The sequence below is a fragment of the Prunus dulcis genome, chromosome 8 (genome assembly GCF_902201215.1).
Source record: "Prunus dulcis chromosome 8, ALMONDv2, whole genome shotgun sequence".
Taxonomy (NCBI): domain Eukaryota; kingdom Viridiplantae; phylum Streptophyta; class Magnoliopsida; order Rosales; family Rosaceae; genus Prunus; species Prunus dulcis.
This window is the reverse complement of record NC_047657.1, coordinates 2,286,450-2,296,122: the sequence shown is the minus strand read 5'-3', so window position 1 is coordinate 2,296,122 and position 9,673 is coordinate 2,286,450.

The following is a 9,673-nucleotide window of genomic DNA, read 5'->3' as shown; positions in this document are numbered from 1 at the left end:
CATATTTTAATTTCAATTACAAAGACTCAAAACAAAACTTCAACTATAAGTCCTATCATGAATGCATGATATGTCATGATTTACCTGTTGTAAAGTTTCTCATATGGTCAGGTTATGCTTCAAAGATCCAGAATGAATGTGTTGCGCCAAAGCTTCCAGTAAAACAAGTTCACACACTAATTCCCAACCTATGCTAGAGTCTAGGAAATGACAATACAATTTTCATACTAACAATCTCCCCCTTTGGCATTTCCTAGACAAAACACCTATTACAACTCAAACGAAATTGCATGGGATTCAACAAATGAAATCCTACTCTAAACTCAAGGCTCTGAATCCCTGCACATTATGAAACAACAAAACCAGTGAAGCATGTGGGAGAAGAAATGTAATTCATACTAACAATCTCCCCCTTTGGCATTTCCTAGACAAAACACCTATTACAACTCAAACGAAATTGCATGGGATTCAACAAATGAAATCCTACTCTAAACTCAAGGCTCTGAATCCCTGCACATTATGAAACAACAAAACCAGTGAAGCATGTGGGAGAAGAAATGTAATTCAAGGCAAAATTACAACACTACTCCCCCTTAATTATACAACACAATCTCTCCCCCTTTTTATTATAATTTCACAATAATCTCTCCCCCTTTTTGTCAGGAAATCCAAAGAGCAAGGAAAGAGTACAAGGAAGCATATATAAAGGCAAAAATAAGAGGAAAAAAAATCAGTTGTGCCACAAGTCTGCAACTGGCAGGATTGAAAATGATGCTGCAATCCTCAGGTTCAATTTATCATGTATCCGTCTTAGTAACATGAAGAAAAGCCTAACTGCACAATTAAACAAGAAGCATAAAACTACACTATGTTTGAAAACAAAAACAAATTCGTTTTTTTTTTTTTTTTTGGTTAAAAATTTAATATAAAAGAGAAAGCCACTGAATAAGAAAAAAAACCGAAATATATATATATATATATATATATATATATACATAAGCCACACTTAGAAAAGAGACGAAACCACAAAGACATCAATCAAAACATCAATTACTATGCTTAATAAGAACCCAAGACTCCTCCTTCATTCATGCCAAAAAAAAACTTGAGTACATGCCAACACCATGCATAAGGATAGACAAGCAAAGCCAATACCAATATCTATCTAGAAGCATTTGGAAGCAAAGCCTTTCAAGATTGAAGGCACATCAAATCACAAAGGTTTAATCAAATACTAGGATTATAAAAAGGAAATCAAAAGTATTTGAAGAGATAAAGTCCATCAAAAGAGCAAATATTAAATCTCAATCTCGTGTTATGTGACCAAACTTATTTAATAACAAAGAAAAAATCCAATCAAGAGCAAGCCAAGAACATAGAATAAACACATACAAAATGCATACAGAGGTCACCACTTTCTTTTTTTTTTTTTTTTGAATTTTTTTTTTTTAATGCTAACTTTATTAAGCTTTCTACAAGACCCATGTAACGGGTGTTAAATCAATGTGCTCAAGTCAGTTGACTTTAAGACAATGGGTGTTAAAGCACCCCTAGGATGTATAACCCGAGTCATGTAGGCTACAAAGAAGAACAAAGTGTATAAGATCAAAGCTTTTTGACGCGAGCCTCGACGTTGGTTAGACAAGAGGCCCGGTTACTTGGCAAGGATCAAGCACTTATTTTACTTTTCTTTTAATTAAAGAGATGTTACAAAATTGAGAGCTCAGTAGCAAAAAGTATAATGCAAATCTAGTATCAAGACAAGGGCAAGATGAGGATTCATTCAAAATTATTAAACAAGATTAGAGTGTATGTGCTAAATGAGACACATGAGATTTAATAAAAAGAGCATTTAATTGACTTTATAAAAAACAAAGACAGTTGATAGCCATTCACAAAAACCCAATATTAAACTGCCCAAAGTGATCCAACGCCAAAAATCCAATCTAAGATCAGCAAAAACTTCCAGACGTCAGTAGGATTGATATTGCTTATCAATCCCTGCATGTGCTGAACAAAATACTTAGAATTTAATCCAAATTCAAAAACAGAGAAGATAATAGTTGGAGTCTTTTGGCATGCATACAAACAATTATTCAAAAGAACAAATACCTAAAGACTTTCTAAGAGTGTCAAATTGAAGATTATCCAAAGGTTTTGCAACAAGACATTTAAGATCCAAATTTTCTAAAGCAACGGGTTCATGCACAACATTAGTGGAGGCAAACATACAATTATGATTTTCCTTTTTCCTCCAAACTAACTTTGTCTTAGTTGATGGCAAACAATGAAAAGAAGATAGTTTGGATAAGCGGTTTACCTCATTCATAAGATTTGAAATCTTATGTTGGATACTTACTTTTCCACCCATGCCATGAGAATTTGAACGAACAAATTCGTTTCGAAGCTTATTGCATCTTGGTCTTATGTGCCCACGAGTTCCACAAAAGTGACAGATTGGAATAAATTTCTTGACTTCATGAGAGGCAGAAGGTTCAAAGAGTGAAGTGGATTTGACAAACTTTGTTTTAGACACAGCGGAAGACTTATTACTTGGTTGAAATCCCAAGCCTCGTTTGTCACCATCTCTTCGTCCCATGCTAATCATCTTGTCAATTTTTTCTGCACCAATGGTTAAAGAAACAATCCTTTCCTTTGAATTTTTAAGTTCAAGTTCAAGGGCTTTGTTGTCAGAAGTTAGAGAAGCAATTAATTTATTCTGATCAGTCAATTTTTTCTGAAAAAACATCAATTTTTCGTTCATACCTGCACTTACCTTTTTAGAATCTGCATCAGGGGATTGAAACTCGTTTGCAATCCTGCAATTTTCCAGCTTCAGCACAACAACTTCTTTACAATCATCATCCTCATGTGATTCATCCAAGCTAACTGTGGTTATGAGTGCAACCGTCTTTTCATCATTCTCGCATTCCGATTCACTATCACTCCAAGTAATATGCATTGCCTTATTCTTGCTATCCTTTTGTTTCTTTAAGGTGTTGGCACATTCCGAAGATATGTGTCCATAGCCTTCACATTCAAAACATTGGACCTTTTCTCTTGGATTCTTTCGTTCATTTGACCTGCGAAATTTAGACCCACCATCAGTATAGTTAACAAACCTATTTTTAGAATTTATACCTTTTGAATCTCGACTCCTTGGATCTTGATTCTTGAGAAAGTTCATGAATCGTCTTGTGAGAATCGTTAATTCCTCATCACTGCAATCTTCATTTGAATGCCCATCATCTTCTTCATTCACAACCTTGAAAGCAACATTTTTGCTCTTTTTAGGGGCTAGATGTTTCATCTCATAGGTTTGTATGGACCCTATGAGTTCTTGAACTTTCAAGGTGTTCAAGTCACGGATCTCTTCAATAGCCGTGATCTTTGGTTGAAATCGTTGAGGCAAGGATCTCAAAATCTTTTTCACAACCCTGTCTTCTGGAATTTTTTTCACCTAAACTTGAACAAGCATTCACAATTACACACAGTTTAGCATAAAATTCAGAAAAAGTTTCATTCTCATCCATCATGAGTGTCTCAAACTGTAAAGTATGCATTTGAAGCTTGGCTCCCTTGACAGTATCTGTTCCTTCATGGGTAACCTGCAAAATATCCCAAGCTTCCTTAGAAGTATCACAACCAGATATATATTCAAATTGATCTGAAGAGACAGCAGTAAATAAAGCATTTAACCCCTTTTGATTATTAGTGCTGTGTGTGACTTCAGCAGTGGTCCACTCCTCTCTAGCTTTGAGGATTGTGGTTTCTTCATCTCCTTTTTCGATCTTCTTTGTGGGTTTAGGAAATCCATGAACCACTGTACTCCATACACGTTCATCTAAGGACCAAAGAAACGACTTCATTTTGGCCTTCCAAGCGCCATAGTTGTTGCCGTCAAAATATGGTGGATGTGCAATTGAGCCCGAGGCACGATCCATCCTAAGGTATATTAGATCTTACTGAGTATGTCCAGCAACCTGCTCTGATGCCAATTGAAAATACCTGTAGGATATCTATATATATATATGCCTGGAGAATGTTAAACAAGCTAATTCGAATTTTTTTGCAATAAATAATGATCAACCTTTGAAGCAGGATTGATATGAGTTATCAATCCTGAGATGTGCAAAGCTTAAAATAAATGAACACGCAGAGAATTATTTTACGTGGTAAAAACCCACCTCTGGGGAAAATCCACGGGACTCCTCAGTCCAACTCAAATCCACTATAGAACGATGATTACAAGAAGTACTCACACACTTATCCTAGACTCATTCTAGATAATGTTTACCGACTTCTTAGTAACTCAACTTCTGTCACGGGATGATCTTCGACACTCCTTATGTTGAACGCAATACTGGTCACGATTGCTTCAAGCTCGCCGGAGGAAAACTGCCACCACAGTCTTTGTGCCCTCAATCGTATGAGTCACCGATATGCATATGAATGCAATATGAAAGATGAATGAATTCAATTAATCACCAAGCAACCGAAGCACTTGATGATTTACCAAGTCAACTAAGTACAGCAGCTTTTCCAAAATATATTCAATATTCACCAGGTCGAATCAGACGTTGGAAAGCTTAATATAACAAGAAGGCCAATTGAATATTCAATACACTTCCAAGACCAATATAACACTAAGACCTGGCCAATTGAATATTCAATACACTTCCAAGACAAATATAACACTAAGACCTATTGGACTAAAACTCTTTGAACCTGGTGCAATATGATCTCCTCAATGAGACGCCACACCAAGGCCAAACACTTATCAGATTAACAATATAAATTATGATTCAATAAAAATACAAAGTCTAATTCATTAAGGACTTTTAAAGATGTCACCAACCGACTCATATTTTAATTTCAATTACAAAGACTCAAAACAAAACTCCAACTATAAGTCCTATCATGAATGCATGATATGTCATGATTTACCTGTTGTCAAGTTTCTCATATGGTCAGGTTATGCCTCGGAGGAATGAGATTGAAAGAGTAGTGCCAAAACTTCCAGTAGCAATTTCTCACAAACTAATTTTCAACCTATACTACAGTCTAGGAAATGACAATACAATTTTCATACTAACAGAATGCTTTATGTAGTATGGACTGATCATGAAACGACTTCTTCTCCTCCTTGTAAATTTTGGAGTTTTCATATGCATCATTCCTTATTTCTTCCAATTCATTGAGCTGTAACGTCCTCTTTTCTCCAGCTGCTTGATAATTATAATTAAGTTTCTTGATTGCCCAAAAGGCCTTGTGTTCTAGTTCCACGGAAAGATGACAAGCCTTGCCATAGACCAAACGACAAGGAGACATGCCAATTGGAGTCTTGAATGCTGTTCGATATGCCCACAATGCGTCATTCAACATAAGGGACCAATCCTTCCTAGAAGCATTCACCGTCTTCTCTAGGATGCGTTTGATTTCACGGTTAGACACCTCCACTTGCCCACTTTGTTGAGGGTGATAAGGAGTGGCCACCCTATGTGTGATGTTGTATTTAGCTAGGAGCGCCTTCAAAGGCTTGTTGATGAAGTGAGGGCCCCCATCACTAATCAAAGCTCTAGGCGTGCCAAACCTTGGGAAGATAGTGCCTTGGAGAAACCATAGGACAACCTTGTGATCATTTGTTGGTGATGCCACTGCCTCCACCCATTTCGAAACATACTCTACAGCTACAAGAATATATTGATTACCACAGGAGGATGGAAATGGTTCATAAAGTCAATGCCCCATACATCGAACAATTCTACCACGAGAATGCTTTGCAAAGGCATCTTATTACCTTTGGCATTTGTCACACATAGCACACCAATATGGACATCCTGAAACAATGTAGGCCAGTAGAAACCACTTTCCAATAAAGATATTGTTTCTAGTCAGAAACATGTCGCACATCCTTGAGAGTTAGAGCCTTCCTATATGTCATCTTCAATTCTCATTCTCCTATTCCACGTACTTGTGCGATGGTGTCATTTTCTAGGGTTACACTTCCTCCACTTGAGTTGTGGTAATTTTTGAAAAATCGTTTGTCAAAACACACATGTACGTTTGCCCCAGAATCTAACCATCAATCACTATTACTTAAATATGCTACATTAACTTCAAAGGACCCACTAGTGTAGTGGTTTGGAGTATTTACTCCCTCAAGCAAGGTCCTGGGTTCAAGTCCTAGTATCTGTGTTGTGTGTGTGAGTTTAATATGCTATCGCCCCTTTCAATAGGAAAGGTCCTCAAAAAATAATAATAATAATAATATAAAAATTAAAAATTAAAAAAAATGTTACAGTAACTAGAGGCTTAAAACTATACCTTATACTGGGTTCATCTCGATCCACCAACACATTCACTTGGGCTTTAGGACCCCTTTGTCCTTTATTCCACTTAGGCTTGGGCTTGTAGGGCTCGGCCTTCTTGTAATGACAGTCTTTGGCCCAATGATTTGTTCTCCCACAAACGAAACATGGTTGATCCATATTGCCATTGGAATTGTTATGGGGTCTATTGTGCTGGAGATTTTGGTTTCGGTTGAATTGATTATGATTGGGTTGGCTATTTCTGTTTGTCCTCTTGAAAACTTTCCTTCTAGATTGGAAACGATTCCTATTATTTGAACTTTCCACTAGGTTCACGTTTATCTTTTCTTTCTTAGGCTTGTTACTTCATCTATGTTTCTCTTCAATCCTAAGGGAGTTTAATACTTGGGTTAAGGTTAAATCTCCTTGTTTGTGCCTAAGGGTTTTTGCAAAGTTTGACCAACTTGGGGGTAATTTATCAATGAGACAGGAAACTTAAAACTCTTCACTAAACTTTGTACCATTTAGTTCTATTTTCCAAAAAAAAAAAAAAATCTTGGTACTCATGAATTTGTTCACTTATAGTTTTATTCTCAACCATCATATAGTTATTAAAGTTTGAGATTGTAAAACGATCTATTCCCGCATCTTCTATCCCATATTCAGCTTCTAATTCATCCCACAAAGTTTTTGCATTTTTTGTATCTTGATAAACATCATACAGATCATCAGAGAGAAGCATTAAGGATTCTGTTATGGCAATGAGATTTTAATTCTTCTTTTGTCATCTTCTCCTTAATTTTAAAAGTGGTTTCAGTAGTTTTATTTGGTGTGGTTTGACCTTCTAAGGCAGAAACTAACCCTAAAACAGTTAACCAATATTTAAGTTGTCTTTGCCACCTCTTAAAATTTGTCCCATTAAATTTTCTAGGTTTAACACTATTGGTCTCTACACTATCCATCTCAATTCCAATAAACAATAATGAAGCAACAAAATCTGAAATTTAAATATAATAGAAATTGAGATTTAATAATAATCAAACAATTGGTAGACAAACAATAACTTAAAGAAAAAAAAAAAAAAAAAAAAGGGGCCAAGTTTATGAGAAGATATTTCACTTCAATTTTGTCTTAAAACAGCGGTTACAACATCTGGTATACTTAATTAACTTTTAAAACTGACTTGATTAAGATTTTGAAATTTGTTTTACACACCAAACGGCACACCAAAGTAACTATGCCTTAAATGGATTTTGTAATTAAATTTTTTTTTTTCTCTTCGAAAACAGACTAACTTGGAATAGTGTAATATTGTTAAAAATGAATTTGTTTAAAGTTGGACTTTAATGTGTGGCAAGCAATAATTAACAAAAACGCAGGCAATAAAACAGAATCAATTTAGACAAACTTTCCCTCTTTATTTATTTATTTAAAATTATAAAAGTTTTAGAGTTGGAATTTAAAGTTGAAAACATGTAGGCTTAAAAGGCACAGTCAATAAGCTATGTTTATGCTCTTTTTGGGAGGCTCGAGGAGTATTAGATCTTCAACAGGGGAAAAGGTGTGAACTTTCGATATTTGGAGAACCTGCAGAAGACAATGAAGAAGAAGCAATCGTTAAGCTTCGGATACTTGTGTGGTGCCTGCCGAAAGCTCTCCAATGCTTAAGTCAGCTATATGTGGTAATTTGGTAGAATAACAGTAAAGGTGAGAAAATAGTTTCCCTTTTTACTTAGGTACTGTTCCCTATTTATAGAGAAGTGAAAATGGGAGTTTTGTACAAAGTTTCGATGTGAGACTTTGTGCAAGCTGCAGTAGAGGTGGCACGTGTCCATGGAAATTAGGTTCGGCAGGTAGTTGCCGCTTCAGAAGAGTGTCTTCCTTCGGTCAGTTAAAAAGTGATGACGTCATTTACTTTTTGGGTATTTCAGCAGGGGAGAAGGTGTGTCTGCCTTGGTGCGAGTTGTTTTGATATTGGATATGCTCAATTGATTGTGGTGTAAACAAGCTATAATAAAGATAGAATGAGTATCAATCAATTTAAAGAAACTTTTCTCCTTTTCAGTTTTCTAATTATTTAAAATTCGTGTACGTTTTATAAACAAAAAAACTTGTGGCTGCCTTGATTTAGAAAGTCTGTAGATGTTCCCTTTTTATTATTATTATTATTATTATTATTATTATTATTATTATTATTATTATTGAATTTTATAAGAAGAAAAAATGAATATAAACTTAAAGCAACAACAAATACGGTAAGAATAATTTTAACCTACAAAGGCTTTAGATTATTATTAAAAATTATGTTTTTTATTTATTTATAAAATTCTTCTTCAAACATTTATATATAAATAATATATAAGACAAAGCTTTAACACTGAAGTAAAATTAAAGAGACAAATAAATAAATAAATAAAATAAGTTAAGATTAAAAAGGCAAGTCTGATATAGTGAAAGCACGTCAAAGACGCTGTTCTAAAGCCTTTGTAGCCTCCCTATGTGCATGTAATGACGGTCTACAGGAGTCCAAGATACAACCCCAATACACAGGCTTAAGGTCAACTATGAGCACGTTCACAGTCGGATAGAAATCTCCAAGCCACAGAACCGTTGCCCAAAATAATACGGAAAATATGGGATATATGAAAATATGAGGATGGAGAAATCTTATTGTGGTGTGGTGAAATGTGAAGGAGGAGTGGCCTTTTATAGGCATCCAATACTCGTAACCTCTAGACACATTCAACCAGAAAAATTAAGACAATGAATAGAAAATAAAACTAAAAACTAAACTATTTGTAACTCCCATAATAAATAAAAGAAAACAGCCAAAATATTAAAACAGAAAATAACTCAATTGAGTGGTCAAATGATATCGGATTCAAGTAATTTTTTGCAAAGATGATCTTTGAATAAGTATCTACAAAATAGACGGTTTGGATTAGTGAAATACAATCAAGAGTGGGCCCTACAAAGGGTGTCTATCAAATAAGCTTATTTGAGGGATCCCTCAATGGAAACTCTCCGTATATATATATATATATATATATGGGAGATGAGCACGTAACCTAATCACATTAAGGCAAAAAAGCTTATAATTCTGCAATTATTTAATAACCAAGTAGTGTTATAAAATCTATGTATCTGTATCAAGATTCAAAACTACTAACACATGCATTAAGTTATTTTACGAAAAACATTTATATATGCTTCTAGAAACGAACTAGCAAAGGTGACCGCGCGCGATGTTGCGGGTTTTAAAACTGTGTGAAATGTGTACAAAGTCGTTCAAATATGTAGGAAAAATGGTACTATATAGACATGGCGGTCTAAATAGTTGCATCATGCTTTGTTTAGCAAGT